The sequence below is a fragment of the Camelus bactrianus genome, chromosome 1 (genome assembly GCF_048773025.1).
Source record: "Camelus bactrianus isolate YW-2024 breed Bactrian camel chromosome 1, ASM4877302v1, whole genome shotgun sequence".
Lineage (NCBI taxonomy): Eukaryota > Metazoa > Chordata > Mammalia > Artiodactyla > Camelidae > Camelus > Camelus bactrianus.
Genome location: NC_133539.1, coordinates 11,540,572 through 11,558,357, shown reverse-complemented (window position 1 = coordinate 11,558,357; position 17,786 = coordinate 11,540,572). Strand labels below are relative to the sequence as shown.

The 17,786-nt window shown below is 40.8% G+C and overlaps 1 long non-coding RNA gene across 1 annotated transcript in view; it reads right to left on the bottom strand.

The window, feature by feature from the left end:
* The window catches only part of LOC141577086 (uncharacterized), a 67,404-nt gene extending 49,629 nt beyond the window's left edge, over positions 1 to 17,775 (bottom strand). The window contains exon 1 of the long non-coding RNA XR_012505646.1: positions 17,516 to 17,775. This is a non-coding gene — a long non-coding RNA (uncharacterized LOC141577086). The remainder of the gene's footprint in view (positions 1 to 17,515) is intronic.
* Positions 17,776 to 17,786: the final 11 nt, after the last annotated feature.

Below are 17,786 nucleotides of genomic sequence, written 5' to 3'. Positions count from 1 at the left end.
CCTTTCTCTCCTAAATGAGAAGCCAAAGTGGCTTTTATGTAATTTGAACACAGGTATAGCTAGCTTTTTAAAAAATAAAAAATACATAAAGAAAAAAAAAAACTAAAGAGAACAGAGAGTAAAAATAAAAAGCAAAGTCCTCTTCCATCCCAGAACTCCTCTTCATCCCACAGTATCCCACAACTCTTGCCCTCCACTACCCACTGCCTGACCATCCTCAAGCTCGGCCCGGCATTTAGTCTTTCTCTCTTCCTGGTAGTCCACCCACACTCTAGGAAGGCTTCTTTTGAAGCCCTGTCACTTGCCTTCGGTTTAGGGTGTAAGAGTGAAAATCACCCCTTCTCCCCAAGCCAACCATCCTCTTCAAAGTAATCTCACTCTCACGTGGCTGACTTATCCGTCACACAAGGGGGATGGTTCCAGGTCAAAAGATTGGTCCAGCCACCTCTTAGCAAGTTATGAGGGCATGTCCTTACATCCCTCTGGAATGTCAGGGACTTGTCACCTGTCATTTATATTCTTGGTTCGGGGCTTCAGCTGACATTCTCAGACGGGGTGATTTCTATGTAAAATGTTTCTAGCACCAATTCCAACATGTACGTGTGGAAGAAACGAAATACTTGATGGTCAATGATCACGAGCGCATAGTCCCCAGACATTCTGGCGCCTAAGGATTGATCACCATCAACCAGAGAACTGTGCAAAGCTGATCACATACCCTGGGGCGCCCCACCTCCACAGTGGGGAGGGGAGGGGCTCCCCGTATCCTCCAACAAATCTCCAGACACCAGCTCAGTGTCCTATAATTCAACTCAATTTGGACATCATCTACTCAGAGATAGCATCAGAACCCCCAGGTTAAGGGCTCAGTCTCAGAAGACTGCCCCCCTCCCCAACTTCAGAAGGTAGTCACCAGGCCAGTTTATCACCTATGCTTCTGACTGACCAGCTACAGATTGGAGGTTCTAACGACCCCTTCCTTGGTTTCAATTAATTGACTGAAGTGGCTCGCAGCACTCAGAGAAACATTTTATTTACTAGATTACTGGTTTATTATAAAAGGACATGGCTCAAGAACAGCCAGGTGGAGGAGATGTAAGGAAAGGTACGGGGGGAGGGGGGCAGAGCTTCCACGCCCTCCCTAGGCGCTCCACTCTCCCCACATCACCATGTGTTCACCAGCTCAGAAGTTCTCCAAACCTTATCCCCTTGGGGGTTGATGGAGTCCTCATTACATAGACATGATTGATTCAATCACTGGCCATTGGTGACTGACAAAATCTGCAGCTCCCTTCCCTCCCAGGAGGTCAGGGAATGGGAGAGAAAACTCCAACCCTCTAATCACATGGTTGGTTCTCCAGGCAACCAGTCCCCATTCTTAGATGGATCCAAAAGTCACTTCATTAACATAACAAAAGACACCCGTCTCCTCTCATCACTTAGGAAACTGCAAGGGTTTAGGGTGCTCAGTGCCAGAAATGGACAAAGACCAAATATATATTTAACTACATTATCATACTCTGACGCGTATATCCTTTCTTTAGGAAAATGCAGAATCCAGGAACATGAAAGCAGCCTGCATTTTGTTTTGATACCAATTGATTTACTCGTCAAATACTTATTAACGGTTTACTCTGTGCCTGGCTCTATGCTGGCTGGGGAGGTTTAATGATGAACAGGACAGGCAAGGTCGAAGTTGAAGAAAGGCACCACTCTGAGACGGCTTTCAGTTATTTTTAACTCTAGAGGAAAAAAAACTCTCTGAGGACTGAAAACTTTAGCTCAGTCGTGTCAAAAGATAAACTGAGGTATATTAAAAGTTTTAAGAATTTTTGAGCACAAACTGATTTGAATCAGGCAGCATCCAATCTAGGAGATGGAAATGAGCTCTGAGGAGCTGCACAAAATGAAAGACTTGAAGGGCAGAAGGGAGTGGAGAGAAGGAAGTTACACTAAGCTAAAAAAGTGGGTTGGTTAAAGTGGGTTACTTTCCTTTAGGGGAAAAGGCAGGGTTCTGTCTGGCAGATGACCTCACTAGTGCTAGGAATCAGGCAATTTCTGATTGACTGGTTAAAGATTCCATTTCTGGGAAAGCCGACACTGCCATTAAGTTTACTTGGTGTGGTGACATGGGGCTTAGCATAAGTGACTCCATTTGGGGCCAGTTGTCTTGTTTTTAACCATCTCAACCAGAGGTGAATCTTATATCTTGTAAAATTTGACTTAGGCATATTTTTAATAGCTAAGCATTTGTAAAATGTAGAATAAAATATTTTTGGAAAAGGTAGCACAGGACATGAGCATGGTAAAGTCAAATGGCCCAAAAGGCTATACAGGTAAGTCAGGCCCTCCCTCCCTCCCAACCCCACCTCTGGCTCCCTCCCCCACAGCTGGTAGGGGAAGTTTAGGCTTAGGGCCTAGGGAGGCCTCCTAGCCAGCCCTCCCTCCTCCTCAGGCCTATTCTAGACCCTTGGACCAGGGGCTCTGACTTGCTGGACTGAGGGGCGGGGGTGGGACAAGTCCCCAATCCCCAAGAAACGCCTTGGGTTCACATATCCAACCAGCTGTTGGGAGTAGGGACGAAAGTCGTTCATTCTCAAATGCTTACGGCTGCTGGACACTGATCTAGACATCTGGGACACATCAGTGGGTTAAACAGACAAAAGTCTCTGTCCTCGAGAGAGTGCACATACCAACGTGCGGAGCAAGGTGAAAAATAAATATGGTAAGTAAATTATAAGAATGAGCAACTTGACTGGTATATATAAAATAAATAAACAAGTTTATACTGTATGGCACAGGGAACTATATTCAATATCCTGTAGTAGCTTATGCTGAAAAAATATGAAAAGGAATATATGTATATTCATGCATGACTGAAGCATTGTGCTGTACACCAGAAATTGACACAACACTGTAAATTAACTATGCTTCAATTTTTAAAAATACAAAAAAAAAAAGGATGAGTAACTCTTAAGGGATAAATTGGGAGTTTGAGATTTGCAGACACACACTACTATATATAAAATAGATAAACAACAAGTTTCTTCTGTATAGCACAGGGAACTATATTTAGTATCTTGTCATAACCTACAAAGAAAAAGAATATGAAAATGAATATATGTATGTACATGTATGACTGAGACATTATGCTGTACACCAGAAATTGACACAACATTGTAAACTGACTATGCTTCAATTAAAAAAAAACACAACTTTTTTTTTTCTTGGAGGTGAAGAGCTGGGAAGGGGTGGGTGGATAAGTGCCCAGTGTAAGAACCAAGGCAAAAACATACCCTACCTCCCTATTCTTAACTACAATCTAAACAGCCTCATGTTGGGGTGCGAAAATCCCTCCTTCCTTAAATGACCTACAAGGCAAGGGCTTTGTGTCCACCACTGAGGCCTCTTCCATGGGCAAAGGATTCCCAAAGGCTGTTACACTATGCCTTTCTTCAACAAAGACAGGTTTCCCGACACAGGAATCCCGATGAACCACCTAATTTTCATACTTAAGCAGTGTTCCACACTGCCAGTTCTAAACAAGCAGCCATTTCTGATTTCTAGGATGACATCTTACAGCCCGCGGGTTGGAGGTGGAGCCTGTGGATAAAGGAACGTGAGCAGAAACCAGTGACAGGGCCCACTGTCCTGGGGCTGCCCCATGTGTTAGGAGTTACCTGCTGCGAAACAAGGCATAAGCAGCCCCTCTTCATCCTCCCTTCCTTCCTTCTTTCCTTTATTTTAATTGTGGTAAAATATATCTAACATAAATGTTACATTTTAAAATTTTTTAATTTTTAATTTTGGTAAAGTACACATAGAATTTATCATCTTAACCATTTTTAAGTGTCCAGTTCAGTGGCATTTGGTACATTCACGTTATTGGGCAACCATCACCACCATCCACCTCCAGAACTCTTCCCACCTTGTAAAACTGACACTCTGTCCCCATTAAACAACAGCTTCCCTCTCCCTCCTCCTTCCAGTCCCTGGCAACCACCTTTCTACTTTCATTGTCTATGGATCTGACTGCTCTAGGTACCAAAATAAGTGAAATCAAGCAGTATTTGTCCTTTTGTGTCTAACTCAAAAGTACAGCACGATGTCCTCAAGGTTCACGTGTTGAAGCCCGGGTCAGAATTTCTTTCCTTTTCAAGGCTGAATAATATGCCATTTTATGGATAGACCACAATTCTTTTATCAGTTCATCTGTCTGTGGGTTGCGTCCACCTTTTGGCTGTTGTGAATAATGCTGCTATGAACACGGGTGTACAAATACCCGACCTGATCATGCCTTGCTTTCAGTTCTTTTTGGAGTTGCCCTCCTCACTTTTCTTAATTACAAACTGAATGACTGTATGTTGGGAAGAGAAAGCCAGGATGGACATGCAGTCTGTTGGATGGTTACCACCAATTTGATAACCTAACTGAAGCCCCATCATTTAAAAAAAGAGAAAAAGGGATTTTACCTTCCCACAGATTTATATAAAGTCCCACTCACTGACATACTTTCAATCATATCTCATTTCTGATAAAACTGCTCTCTCTGTACAGAAATTGCACCCACTGCAGATACCAGAGGCTTATTCAGTACTTTCCAAACTCACATCACAGCTGCCTCATAGAAATTCAACAGTGAGAAGCTAACACTCCTCTGCTATAGATATGTACTTTCACACAGTCTCTGGTCTTAGGTTTACGTAAAAGATCAAGTTCCATTCAAGTGAAAGATCAAAGGAAAAACAGTGACCTAAAAAAAATAAGGACTTAAAGTGTCTTAAATGGATCAAATTTAAAAATAGACCAGGAGCTCAGGAGGGACTGGGAGACAACCAACAATTCACATACTTACAAATTCAATAAAGACACGAAAGTGTGCTCATCTGATGAGTAATCGAAGAAGTGGAAATGAAAAATGAGGTTTATTTTTCACCTCTCAGACTGGCAGATAGACAGACTGGTATTATGGGGGTTTGGTGAAGCTGTAGGGAGATAAACATTGAGGATGGGAATGGAAATAAGTGCAGCCTTTTGAAGCACAATTTGGCAGAAACCTATGACTCAACATGTATACTTTTAGGAATTTGTATTTCAGAGGCATTTCACAAGTCCATGGGAGTATATGCACAGGTCTGTAAGAAACCATGCAGCATCTGTTCTAATAGCAAATAACTGAAAACAGCCACATGTCCGTCCATAGTGTAATGGGTTGAATTATGTCCCCCAAAAGATAAGGTCAAGTCCTAACCATTAGCACCTATGAACGTGACCTTATTTGGAAATAGGATCTTTGTAGATATTATTAGTTAAGACGAGGTCATACTGGATTTGGGTGGACCCTAAATGCAATGACTCGTGTCCTTAGAAGAAGAGGAGAGGGCACACAGACATGCACACAGGAAAGAAGGCCATGCCACCATGGAGGCAGAGATTGGAGTGATGGGGCCACAAGCCAAGGTATGCCTGTAGCTACCAGAAGCTACAAGAGGCAAGGAAGAATTCTTCCTTAGAGCCTTCAGAGGGATCAACACTCTGTCGACACCTTGATTTTGGACCTCTGCCCTCCAGAACTGTGGGAAAATACATTTCTGTTATTTTAACCTATGCAGTTAATTATCATTTGTCATGGCAGCTCTAGGAAAGTAATACAGTGGAGGTTGATTCAACAAATAATGGTACATACACATGACTAGGGATGAGTCAAGACCCCCAATCTATTTCTTACTATGTTTTGGTTTTTGAACTACACAGATATAATTCCTTTTATAAAAATAAAATAAAATTTAAACCACAAATGAAAATATCATTTTATTTCTTTCCCTATAATTTAGTTGTTTGGGTTTCACATATTGCACTTTAAAACCAAAATAATAGAGGGCAATTATGTTGATTCTTTATCACAAAATTTTGAATTGGAAAGATCTCAGAGACTGCCTAATATCATAGGCAGAATAATGTCTCCCAAACATGTCCACATCCTAATTCCCAGAACCTGTATCGATGTTAGGTTACGTGGCAAAGAAGAATTAAGGTCACAGATGGAATTTAGGTTGTTAATCAGCTGTCCTTAAAATAAAAAGATGATTCTGGATGGGCTGGATCAATGTAATTACAAAGATCCTTAAAAGAGGGAGAGGGAGGCAGAAAAGTCAGGGTCAAAGGGATGCAATGGGAGAAAAGACTCAACTGGCTATCGCTGGCTTTGGCTTTGAAAATGGAGGAAGTAGTCTTCAGCCAAGGAATGCAGGCAGCCTCTAGGTACTGGAGAAGGCAAAGAAATGGATTCATCTCAAGAGACTCCAAAAAGGAACATGGATCTGCCTATACCATGATTTTAGCTCAGTGAGACCCCCATCAGACTCTTGATCTCCAGAAATGTAAGAGAATATATCTGTGTTGTTTTAAACCACCAAGTTTGTGGTAATACATTACAATAGTAATAGGAACTTATACATCTTGTCAACCGCTCATTTTGCAGGATAAGGAACTGAGATCCAAGAACACCAGATAGAAGAATCAACACTCCACACAAGAGCTCCTGGTTAATAACGGTGTTTTCACTATTAATGTGCACACGAATAATTAGAGGAGAAGCCTCCTTTCAATCTCAAACACATTTTGTCATGATCAGACTTCCCTGAACATTTTAAAAAATGATTTGCTCTTTGAAAACTTCAGTTTATTTATATTTCTGGAACATTTCTCATCTTAAAAACAAACAACAAAAAAACCCCACATTCTATATTCACTCTCAAACCAACTTATTAAGAACCACTTTTTCAGGATGGTTCACCATAGTTTGCTTGTTGTGAATTGTAATTCCTCTACTCTTCCCAAATAAACTCATTTTCCTGGTAAAATAACTGGCTCTTAATACAACAAAACAAAAGAAAACAACTTTTTCACCCAGCCAAACTGGTTTGACTTGTCTTCCTTAGTAAAACTGGACTAAATTTCTCACTTCAAACCAATTCAGAGTTTTTAATCCCATGCAAATGAAGAGCTTCACAAGAAGAAAAACATTCCACGCCAATTCACAAACAACAAATGCATATGCAACAGGACTGCTATACATTTAAAGACCTGTTCATTGTCAAGTGTAATAAAAAGATCACTTCTAGAATCTATGTGATTCTGAACCTTGTTCTATAAGGCACTAAACGGTTAACTTGAAGCACATTTGTAAGAAAATTGTAAGGGGGAAAAATTCCTCATCAAGAGACATATGAAGGAAAATTATTGTTACTTTTAGAAACAGAAAACCAAACATACTCTGGAGACCTGAGGTAATTAGCTTGCATTTTGTTTGAATCAGACACTTGGGAGTCTTACGATGTTTAGTTATGTTAATCGTGCTTAATATGCCAAATTAGAATAACAGGTCAGAAGAAGGATAAGGTGTCATTTTAGACTTTAAAACAGATTCCATGGTATGGTTCAAAGAGTGCTGGCCTGGAATCCAGAGTATCTGAGTTCAATCTGGGGTTTTGCCGTTTCTAGAGTGTGATCACCTCCCTGAGTCTTAATTCTCATGGGGATCATGATACCTGCCTGGCCTCCCAACAGGTGCTTGTGAATACAAAAGTAGAACAGGGAGTGTGGAAATGAGACATGAAGGAAGGGGGCAGGGCACAGCCATTCAAGGAATGACACAGCAATTAACACCAAAATGGTGGGAGATTCATCTCCCAGGAGGCCTTAAGAGCCAAGATAGTGGGAGATCTGACTTCCAGTAGACCTTGAGCTTCATTATACACTCACTGTAATGTATTAGCATGCTAAATGGCACTCCCACAGGTGCCATGACAGTTCCGAGGCTGACCGTAAAAGGTCAAAAAGTGGGTGGTGGCCCAATTCCTGGGAATCCCAGCCCTTTCCCCAAAGTAGTTGGAATAATCCTCCCACTTGTTAGCATACAAAGTTAATGGAAGTGACGACAGCCCTGCTTTTAAGTCCTTCAGACTGAAAGGAAGTGACATCAGATCACACTTGAGTGCACAGGAAGAAATAAAAAGCACTGGAAATGGTAAATATGTGAGTTAATATAAAAGACTTTATAAATGTATTTTCCTGATTTCTTCTCCTGATTTCTTTAAAAGACATAAGATTGTGTAAAACAATAATCATAACACTGTACTGTTGCATTTATACCACATACAAATGTAATACATGTAACTATAATAATACAAAGGTGAGGGGAGAGAATGGAGTTACACTGGAGCAAAGTTTCTATATATATATATATTTTTTTAATTTGGGGGAGGGAGTTAATTAGGCTTGTTTGTTTGTTTGTTTGTTTTTTAATGTAGGTACTGGAGAATTGAACTCAAGACGTCGTACATGATAGGCATGCACTCTGCCACTGAGCTATACCCTACCCCCAAGTTTCTGTATTTTATCAGAATTAAATTAGTATTAATCTCAACTGGATTTTGATAAGTTGCAATCTACAGAGCAACCACTAATAAAATAAATTTTAAAATATTAAAGAACCTTCCTACACTGTTGGTGGGAATGTAAATTGGTGCAGCCACTATGGAGAACAGTATGGAGTACTGCTCCTTAAAAAAAGTAGAAACAGACTTACCATATGATCCAGCAATCCCACTCCTGGGCATATGTCCAGAGAAAACTCTAATTCAAAAAGATATATGCACCCAACATTCATAGCAGCACTATTCACACAGCCAAGATCTGGAGACAACCTAAATGTCCATCAATAGATGACTGGATAAAGAAGTTGTATACACACACACACACACACACACACACTGGAATATTACTCAGCTATAAATAAGAATGAAATTGTGCCATTTGCAGCAATATGGATGGACCTAGAGATTATCATATTAAGTGAAGTAAGTCAGAGAAAGACAAATACTGTATGATATCACTTAACACATGGAATCTAAAAAAATGATACAAATGAATTTCTTTACAAAATAGAAACAGACTCAAACATAGAAAACAAACTTAAGGTTATCAAAGGGAAGGGGGAAAAGAGAAATTAGGAGTTTAGGATTAACAAATATACACTGCCATATATAAAATATATCAACAACAAGGACATGATTTAACTATATGCTGTCGGCAGGAGAACACCTTAGATTCAGAGACATAAATAGGTTGAAAGTAAAAAGATGAGAAAAGATACGCCATGACAACAGTTACCATAAGAGAGCTGGAGTAGCTATATGGCTGTTAGCTAAAATAAATGTTAAGATAAGAAATATTACTGGAAACAAAAAGGTGTGTTCCAAAATGATAAAAGGCCACTATATCAGGAATGTATAACAATTATAAATGTATATGCCTCTACTACCAGAGCCTCAAAAACATGAAACAAAATAGACAGAATTAAAAAGAAATGTAGGCAATGCAGTAACAGAAGTTGGAGATTTCACTATCCCACTCTCAGTGATTGATAGACAAACTAGACAGAAAATCAGCAAAGGTACAGAGGACTTAAAAAACACTATCCATCTATGCAGCCTAATAATATATGTAGAATGCTTCACCCAAACAACTGCAGAAGACTCATTCATCTCAAGAGCAAATGGAACATTCTCCAGAACAGGTCAAATGCTACGCCATAAAGCAAGTCTTAATACATTTAAAAGGAATGAAATCAGACAAAGGACATTTGAAAGAGTAGAAAACTAACAAGATGGCTATTGAGTTATTCAGGCCCATACTTTCAGCTAAACTGATCTTATGACCAACAGGCTCCCCTCCCTGCGCACACTTTTCTTAGAATAACTTAATCCTTTTTACCCTAAAGGTCTTGAGAGAAGGTCATGGACGAACCTCAAGAAAATGGGCAGACTTTCCTAAGTTCCTCCATAACAACAGCAAGTTTTTGTCAAGATGAAGAGAATGCAACACCCTGTAAAACACCCTGATTGTCACCTTTTCTTTTCCATCCAGTTTTTCTATAAAATCTCAAGACCCCAACCCCAGGATGGATTCACCGTCACTAAGGCATTAGTCTCCTGTGACTCCCCTTTGCCCAGCAAAGCAGTAAAGCTGCTCTTTTCCTTGCTTCCAAAACTCTGCCTCTGAGTTTGAATTCACTTTTCAGAGTAAGGAGGCTGATTTTTCGGCAACACATTCTTTTAATTCACCATAGAATTAAATTAGAAATCAACAACAGAAGGAAATTTGGGGAATCCCTAAATATCGGTAAGTTGAGCACTGCACTTTTAAGGAATGCATAGGAGAAAAAAGAAATCATGAGAGAAATTAGAGAATATTTCAAACTAAATTAAAATTAAAATGTAACATATCATGTTATGGATATAGCTAATACAATGCTTAGAAAGAAATTTATAGTTTTAAATACCTACACTAGAAAAGAAGATCTCAAATCAGTAAACTATGCTTCCACCTTAAGAAACTAGACAAAAGAAAAGCAAAATAAACCCAAGACAAGCAGAAGAAAAGACATGATAAAGATCAAATTGGAAACAGTGAAATAGAAAATAGAAGGACAATAGAGAAAATCAATAAAGCCAAAAGTTGGTTCTTTGAAGTTAACAAAATTGACAAGTTAACAAAATTGACAGTGGCTTAGTTAGACTGACCAACAAAACAAGAGCAGCACACAGATTACCAAAATCAGGAATGAAACAGGGGGGTGCTACTACCAATTCTATAGACATTTAAAGTTTATAAGAAAATACTAGGAAAAACCCTATACCAACAAACTAGACAATTTAGATGAAGTAGGCAGATTCCTTAGCAGACATAAATTATCAAAAATAACTCAAGAAGAAACAGAATATTTGACATGACTTCTAATAAGGAATTGAATTAGTAATTAATCTTCTTCTCACAAATAAAAAGCTTGAGCTTTGCTGGTGAATTCTATAAAAATCTTTAAAGACAGATAGCACTCATTCTTCACAAACGTTTTCAGAAAATAGATGAGGAGGAAATGCTTCTCAACTCATTCAGTGACAGCAGTACTATCCTGATATCAAATAAAGACATCACAAGAAAATAAAATTATAGAACAATATCCCCTGATAAATATTAACAAATCAAATTTGTCAACATATAGAAAGGATTATATACTCTGTTCAAATGGGATTTATTACAGGAATACATGACCGGTTAAACATCCGAAACTAACAACGTAATACACTATATTAATAGAACAAAGGACAAAAACCACATGATCATCTTAATAGATGCAGAAACACCATTTGACAAAAGCGAATGCCCTTTCAGGTCAAAAACTCAGCAAACTAGGAATAGCTGGGAACTTCCTCAAGCTGAATAAAGGGCATCTATGAAAAACCTACAGCTAACGTCATACTTAATGGTAAAAGACTGACTGCTTCCCTAAACTGTTGGGAACAGCCCAAAGATCTCAGCTCTTTCCACTTTTAGTTAGCATTGCACTGGAGATTCCAGCCAGTGTTATAAGACCAAAAATGGGGGAAGACTTGCATAGACACTTCATCAAAGAAGATACATAAATAGCCAATAAGCACATGAAAAGATACTCAACATCATTAGTCACTAGGGAAATGCAAATGAAAACTACAATGAAAATCCCACCACACACTCACTGAAATGGCTGTAATTAAAAAAGAGAGAGAATAGCAAGTGTCGGCAAGGATGTGGAGAAAGTGGAACCTTTGTGTTGCTGATGGGAATGCAAAATGATGTAGCCACTTTGAAATATTGTTTGGCAGTTCTTTAAAAAAAAACAAAAAACCAAGGGGGAGGATATCGCTCAAGTGGTAGAGCACATGCCTAGCATGCACAAGGTCCTCGGTTCAATTCCCAGTACCTCCTCTAAATAAATAAATAAACCTAATTACCTCCCCCCTCAACAACAACAGAAAAAAAAAAAAGAAAAAGAAAGAAAGAAAGAAAAGAAAATTATGAGGAATACTAAAAAAACCCCCAGATATTATAAAAAAACAAAAAACAAAAAAACCTAGCAAACCAAAGAGAAATGAAAGCATATGTCCACACAGACATGAATACCAATATTCTTGGCAGCATTATTTGTAACAGTCAAAACCCAGACATAATCCTGTATTTGTCTGTGAGGGCTAATCTAACATAGTGGCTTAAATTCAGAAACTGGCTCATAGTTCTGGTGGTTAGAAATCTGAGACCAACGTGTCAGCAGGGTTGGTCCCTTCTGAGGCTTGGAGGGAGAGTTTGTCCCTCGCCCCTCCCATCTTGGGCTCTGCTGGCAGTGTGTGGTGGTCCTTGGCTTGTAGAAGCATCACCCCGATCTCTACCTGCATCTCCACGTGGCGTTCTCCCTATCTGCCTGCCTGTGTCCAAATTTCCTCTTTTTGTAAGAACACTAGTCGTATTGGATAAGGGGTCCATCCTACTCCAGTGTCTCACCTTTGGAAATAGTATTTCCAAACAAGGTCACTTTGTGAGGGGGATGGTTAGGACTTCAACATAAGAATTTTGGAGGGGACGCAATTCAACCCATAACAAATCCAAATGTCCACCACAACTTGTGATTGGAAAAACAATTTATGGTATGGTCCATGCAACGGAATGCTTTTTAGACATAAAAAGGAGAAAACTGCCATTATCTACTACAACAAAATTAAGCTCTGAAACATTATGCTAAGTGAAAGAAACCAGATGCAAGACTACATACCGTATGACTCTCTTTACAAGAAATGTCCATAAAAAGCTAGTTCATAGAGAAAAAAGCAGGCCAATTGTCGCCTAGGGCTTGGAGTAGGAGAGAGATTAAGCAAAAACCAGCATGAAGAAACTTGCTGGGCTGGTTTGAATGTTTTAAAACTGCATTTTGGTAATGGTTGCCAACTACATAAATTTACTAAAAATATAACTGAAGTGTACACTTACAATGCGTGAAATTTCTATCATACATAAATTATATATTATTAAAGCTGTTTTTATTTTTTAAAGAAAAAACCTCTGGAGGTGGGGACCAGCAATTTGTGTATTAACAAGTCTTCCAGCTGATTCTAAGGTATATTAACGTCTGAGAATCACTGCTTTAAAGAGATTGTTTAAACCAGGTGAACTTGAGATAATATAATTGGTGCCTAAATCTCACCAGTTTCCTGCCCACCCAGATTGGTAGAGAATCACGAAGAGAATGATATCCCTGAAGGAAGTGAGTAACTACTTTTTTGTTACAAATCTGAATAGCATGGGGGTTGAGTCTGAGGCAGGGTCCACACTTGGGGGGGTGACCCTGAGGTTCACATCTGTGTCCAAATGGCCGCTTCCAGCTCGGCACTTCGAGGTTCCTCAGGCACCCAGGTGCACAACCCCCCCGCTTCCGTCACCCAAGCCCCCAAACCTTTGCCTTCTCCGCCCATCAACCTGCCGGTCTAGTTAGTGCCTGAGACTGGAGGTTCCTTTTCTATTATCGCTCCCTTTTTCTTGCAATGGCCTCAGGCCAAGGCCTTATCACTTCTCCCAAAGGGCCTCTCTGCCTCCAGTCTCACCCCACCCCTTTCAATCTACCCACTGAAGTCCTTATTGCACATGAGCATAATCATGTCACTTCCTGCTAAAACTCCTTTGGTGGCTTCTCATCTCTGTCAGTTAGAAATTGCTTTCGACCACATGTAACAGAAACCTGGTTATCCTTGTGTAGCCAAATAAAGGTTTATTTTCCTTGTGGGATAGAAAGCACAAGGTAAGTAGCCCCTTTCCAGTGAAAATCATTGTTGTTTCTTATGTATCTTACAGTAATATAATGTGAACTTACAGTTTCAATACATACCATTTGAAGATGTGACTATACTTGGGCCCAAGCACTGTTTTCAAAAAGCTCCCAGGTGGATTCTAAGGTGCAGTCAGGGTTGATAACCCCTGTACCAAACCCAGGTATCTTTGATTTACAGCTGAGCTCTACAGAGAATTATCCAAGATGAAAGAGTGGGCCAGAGTGGGCCAGAGCCCAGGCTGAAACTGCTAAACAGAGATCATATGAAATAGGCTACTGCCAAGATAATTAAATATACAGCTGTCAATTACAGTTCATAAATTTCTAATTGCAGGCTGTTCAGTCCTGCTTACTAACAATCTAAATTTATTTTTATACTTTTTCTCCTCTCCAACTTTTAAAAATGCCTCAGCTACTTCATGATTCTGTGATATAATCTTCTTACAGTGCTTACTGGTAATAGCTTTCTGTTTTAGGGATTTACTAACACTAAATGTCTGCTGGTAGGACTAGCTAAAACTGCCTTTAACGGTTTCTAATTTGCTCCCTAGTTATTAGTGCATTTATTTCTTAGCATTAGAATAAGCCTCTCTTTTTGTACTTTGCTTCTTTTGGATTTCCTCTAGTTCTGACACTGTCCTACGATTTGCATAATATATACTTTTTCATCAGCAAAGGCCTTGGTGATAACGCCTCTGTGATGCTGGACATGGAGGAGATTAATAGAAAATTGCTTATTTACTGAGAATGATGAAGATGTTGAGGGGGATTACCTGGAATTACAGAAGGAAAAATGATTTATGGGAAGAGAGAGGTGAGATAAAGGAGAGAAGAGAAGAATGGGTTCTAAGAAAAGAGGAAGAAGAAGATGAAAATGACGGAAATGCAAGACTGAGCTTCTGGTCTACCTTCTTGTTACCCTCCTAATCACAGAGGTCCTCAAAGACTGATTTTCATCCTCAGGGGTCAGAATGACACACTGACAATTGCTTAGTCATCTGCATGAGCTGCAGTCTGATCTGAAGCCGCCAGCCCTCATCATTCCCCACAAAATCAGAGACTCCCTGGAATACCTGTGCCCAATTCTGACTATCAGATTCCAGCCTCATTCCTGGGCTCAAGACAACTCAGGCTGCTTTCAGATTCGCTTGATCTCTTGGAGATAATGACTCTCAGTGGGATTTGAACTTTTCAAAATTACCTGGGTTCTCTGGTCACACACATGAACTCCATGACTAGATTATTGGGCAGGAGCACCCCAAAGCCATTGGATCATGGAATCTCAAGGTCAAAATGAACAGGGCCGCCCTAACATTTACAGGGCATGGGCAAGGGCACAAATGGAGGCCCTCCTATCATATGCTGTATGTTTAAATATTTTAAATCAAAATAACACAGCTAAATAAAATGTAATTTATCCTCCTGCCTTCACAAATATAGCTTTACGAAGACCTGGAAGGCAGGTTCAGATTTGGAATTCTTGGACGTCTCTGTAGGAAAGTGGCAGTAGAACGAGAGCCGGATGCCCCCACCCTGGTCTTTCCTCCTTCTTTCCCCATGGAGGGCTCCAGGTTGCACTGAGAGGGGCCTATGGTCAAGTTTAGGTGTGTACCCATGGTGGTACAGTCCATCAGTAGCCTGTCCAGGTCCTAGAAACAGACTGAAGGCTATTAGGGCCAGGGTCCTGGATACTTAATGCTTGTTCTTGAACAGTGGTTCTCAACTGAGGGCAATTTTGCCTCCCAGGGAACATTTGGCAATGTCTGGAGAAATTTTGGTTGTCACAGCTCGGCAAGGGGGGTGATTAGAGCATCTAGAAGTAAGAAGCCTGGGATGATACTAAATATACTGCAATGCACAGGACAGCTCCCCGCAAAAAAGGTGTATCTTGCCCCAAATATTAGCAGTGCCGAGGTTGAGATACCCTGCTTTAATTTAGGAGGACAAAAATGCTATTCAGGATCACATATTTAAATTCCTTAACCCTGCTCTAGAAAGAGGGGTAAGATTCTGGGTGGGACCACCTTCTTGGCTCCACACTCTTTCCCCCATGGGAGAAGTGGACTGAACAGGGACAGAAAAGGGCCCTCTAAAGTGTGGGACCCCCATGCGCAGGTGTGAGGGCAGTACTAGGAATGAACCTCACGGGTCCTCTAATCCTGTGCAACACAAGCCCTGGCACCGACCCAGGCTTTGTCTACCTATCTCAAAAGAGGGACTCACGATCCCAGGGGCCCTTTTTGTATTCGTGGGCTGCTTTGTTGGCAAGTGAACTGAAATCTGATTCCAACTTCCAAGAACCCAAAGAAACTTCAGCCTTGGGCAAAGGCCCTTTGGCTGATATTGGCACATTTATGCAACTGCCTAGCCTATGCCAATTATCTGGAAAATTCTAGTAAGTACAATAAGCAAAATTACAAATATATACTTTCTAGAGGATGATAAAGAAAAATGTAGATTGTGTACCTCTGACAGAAGATGACTTAGAGACCAAGAGTATAATTAAATAAATAAGTACTGTAAGCCAAGATGTGGGGCTGAAGCAAGACTCTGCTTTGTTTCACTCTGGCCTTGAATTATGCCTCAGTGTTTCAACATCCTCCTCACAATAAAATCCTTCTTACGGAGCATTACATGGATTGTGTTGGAGTTCTAGGGGAGATGGGAAGGATTTCAATCCCACAAAACAAAGGCAAAAGAAATCCCCAGCAGCCCGAGCTCTTCTCCCTTAGGTCCCTGACTGGCCCCTGCCTGGGTCTCCTTGACTCCCCATTTCTTTTCAGGACGCTTTCCCCATCTCCTCTTCTGAGTCAAGTGGGTCCGGCTCTTGCCCCCAACTTGTATACTTCACTGCGCGTGAAAAACACCTGCAAGTCAGAGTTCCTCGAAGTGTGATCCCAGACCAGAATTATCAGCACTACCTGGGAACACAGTTGGAATGCCAATTCCATGTTCCCACTCCAGACTCAGTGAGTCAGAAACACAGCAACCTGCAGTTTAATGAGCTCTCTGGGTGAGTCCAAGACATGCTTCCAGGTTAAGTTAACCTTGCCTGCTCCGAAAACAGTTCACTCATCTTTGTTATGCAGGCAGCACCATGGGGAGGGAAGATGGATTTTTTTTCTCTCCTCAATGCCCCCTCTGGAGCCCTCAGCTTACTAAACTATTCCCCCAACACTAGTATGTGTATCTGGTGCAAGAGGATTCTCATTCTAAGCCAAACTGTTGCAGACAAATGCATGTTCACCGCAAAAAAGAAAAAAAAAGTTTTAAGAGAACATTAGTGAAAGTTTAATTCGCACTCCCCAAGGGTACCCACCTGCAGTCTCCTATACATCTTTCTCAAGGTTTCTGAGCACACAAGCAAAGACGTTTATACTTTTAAATAAAACCCCACAAAAGTAGTTTGTACTGTTTGCTCATTTCATATGTTTTTGTAATCTGTTGTGGCAGAGTCAGACAAAACACAGAGGTATGTAGAAATCAATCAGTTGACATTGTTGGTATTTTTAGGGTTGTGGCCTTGCCAAACAGGAAATATTTGAAAAGAATACACAATTCGGGTAACCAAACAAGTCACTCTATGTGCCAAGGACTAAGAAAACTACAGGGAAGAAAAGGTGAGGCCAAGGATTGAGATGTATCGACTTTACATGCTCACAGAAACCCAAAACACAAGACAATAACAGAACTATCCAACGGAACCAGATTGATACATCCCTAAATAACAAACGCGACAACATTATGACCAAAGTCAGTTATAAGTAATGACATTTCCAGACAAATAGGCTTCAGATCTTCAAGGCGTGCCATGTATACCTCATGTTCCCAATTTCGTGTACTGCAATCCACGAGTTACACCCTTTGGAGGAGAAAGGCTGGTTTTTCCACTGTTCCAGGTTCCTGGGCGTTTTACAGCCGCGGGGCGGAAAAAGCCGGCGACGGGGAGCATTGGGCTCCCCACGCGGCCCCGTGGCCCCGCCCCGGTCATTCCAGGCCACTCGCGTCCCGAGGCCCCCCGTGGGGAGCGGGCTGAGCACGAGGGCGGTGATTGGTTCCGGGCCAGGGTGGGCGGGGCTCGGCGGCCGGC